The sequence below is a fragment of the Populus euphratica genome, unplaced genomic scaffold (genome assembly GCF_000495115.2).
Source record: "Populus euphratica unplaced genomic scaffold, PopEup_1.0 scaffold2601.1, whole genome shotgun sequence".
Lineage (NCBI taxonomy): Eukaryota > Viridiplantae > Streptophyta > Magnoliopsida > Malpighiales > Salicaceae > Populus > Populus euphratica.
Genome location: NW_011502496.1, coordinates 16787 through 19778, shown reverse-complemented (window position 1 = coordinate 19778; position 2992 = coordinate 16787).

Genomic DNA, 2992 nt, shown 5'->3' with positions numbered 1-2992 from the left:
TTGATTGTGTTTTTTAATGGTTGAATGATTGTAATATTAAATAGAGCTTGCGTATCCTATTTTTTCTCTATTTTTCAGGTATTGTAAAAAAAAATTCATCTAATTCTCCTCGAATGTATCTCGAAATTTCTTATTATGCAAATTTTATATAATGCAAAATAGAGAAGGAACAGGGAAAAAGGCTACAATCATCTTGCTTATAAAAAGAACTTGTGAAGATTTGCAACAACTACTTAGATTTTCACCATTTAATTCCATTCAATGACTCGAGGGAATTAATTTAAATATATCTACAATCATCCAATTAAAATGGCAATCATCCAATTAAATGGCATACTAGGAGTATATGTTGATATATAACCATTACATATGATATATCATTAATGTCATGGAATAAAACTTAATTCAAATAAAAAAATCCCTCATTAATATATTAAATACATATTGAGAACATGATTTAATATCTTTTAATTTTATATACATAAAACTAGAGTTTTATTCATGGATAACTTGTTGAGCTACTCAAGGTTACCATTAATATAAATATAAAATAACCTTATTAATATATTTTGATTTGTTAAATTACTTAAGATCATATAGATTAAATGAGATCCTAACTCACTAAGATATTTATGTAAGACTTCTTGAATTGACAATGAAGGCTATTAATTTGAAGAAAAATAGCGGTAGATCAAATTATTATTAAAAATCTTATCTAAATTTGATTATAAATATTTATGTATAAAACTAATACTCGTTATCTTTACATGAATATGTTGATAAATTATCATGAATAAAAATAAATATATCTTTACATAGTATACTTGACGTTAATAAATTAACTGAACAAAACTTCTTAGATTGATACTAAAATGTAAAAATTATTCTTAAACAGGAAAGAATATTATATGTTCTTCAAAAACTGATTTCTTTTGCCCTTGATTAAGACAATGATAACAAAGTTAGGACTAATATCAATGTCATATTGATTTTGATAAGAAGGCTACAAGTGTGATGTTAGCTAACATGTCGTTTGAACTTCAAACACAACATGAAAATCAGGATGTCTATATAATAATTATACATCTTAAAAAGTTGTTTAATGTGGCTAGTAGTATTGAAATGTATGAAACTTCTAAGAAATTATTCTGCTACAATATAATAAAGGGTTCCTTGATAAATATTCATGTGTTGAAAATGATTGGTTGTTTTAGAAAATTAAGAATTAGATTTTCTCATGGATCACAATTTAAGTATTGATTTGATCTTGCAGTCTAAGTATGAAATCTCAATTAAAGCATCAAGGAAGACAAAGATGTTTATTATGATTGTGGCAAGAAAAACACTAATGAGGAATTCTGCAAATACTATCTTACAATTATGAAGACTAAAAGGCCTATTGAAACTTTTGCTTTATATGTGTTTATATAAATGGTTTGTATATACATAATGTTTGAATACCTAGGCTCAATATAAATAGCAAGAAAAATAGATTAGATAATCAATATTCATATTATTTATAGCATTATAGAATAGGTCATATCAATGAAATAAGAATCACTATGTTATATAAAGAAAAACATTTGATTATTTTGATTATAAATCATATAAAACTTATAAAATTTGTTTATTAGGTAAGCTTGGTTTGGGTTTAAAAATAAATTTAAGATGATTTTTTTTTTAATATTGAGACGTTAACATATTAGATTCATCCGAGTTTTGCAGTTTAATCCATTAAATTCAAGATCCAAGTGATGAACTTCACTGAGTTTAATAATTATGTTATTTTTAAAATATATTCCACTTAATTATACGATAACAAAAATATATATTTGTAAAATTAAAAATAAGTTAAATATCATCATATTTATATGAAATTGCAAAAATATTATAAAAAGTAAACCTAAATAATTTATAAAAAAATTTAAAATAAAAAAAATATTAAATAAAAAAAAATTAAAAAAAAAACAAAAAGCAGGAAAAAAAATAAAGGGAATGAAGAAGATAGATCACCTCCTCCCTTCGATGTTTACATAAACAATGAAAAGGATGAGTAGATACCTTAATTATTCTAGATGTATAGGTAACTTACCGCAGTGAGTTATAGATAACGTGGCTTCAGGACCGCACAAAATGGGAACTAAACTATTTGATAGGTAAAGGTAACTATCTTTTTTTCCCCTCTCCTCGTAGTGACTTCCAAAACATTTAAAAAAACAAGTATGCAAAAACGCATCATTCTTTTCTTTTAATTTTAATAATAATTATTTTTATTTTAAAATATATTAAAATATTTTTTTATATTTTAAAATTTATTTTTAATATCATACATTAAAATAATTAAAAAATTATTAAAAAATTATTTTTTTCAAAAATGTTTTTTCATTATAAAAACAAACAATATCTTTAAAACATTGAGTTTTCTCCATAGCAATATTTCTAAACCCGGCCTAGTTTTGTTAACTTTATTTAAGGATTAGATGATGGATTTTAACCAGGTTAACCTTAATTTTTTTTTAAAATTAAAATAATATTATTTTAATAAAAAATAAAAAATAATTAATAAATTACAACTAAATTTTTAAATAAGTCAATTAGATCAATCTATTGGGTCGATTAGGTCCATCAATGTTTTAACTATCCTTATTTTTTAATAAATCCAGTATAATTGTAGTCCTATTGACTTATTCTCCATTAGAAGGAGATAACCTTTGTTCCTGGAACAATTTTACAATCGGATCCTTTGATAAAATAAAATGCAAACCTAGATCTGGTTTCCATTTGGTATAGATGTTGGGTTGAGTTTAGAATACCATCTTGGAAAATTCGTTGTTTTTCCATGAATCGAGTGATTTTCACTGGTTTGGTTGCTATACAAGTTAAAGACTGGGTTGGGTGTCGTTCATTGACCGGGTGGTGGAGGTGATTTTTAGTCATTGGGTACAGGAGTCCGTGTTCATTCTAGGGATTCTGAGATGGATTTTTTTAATTA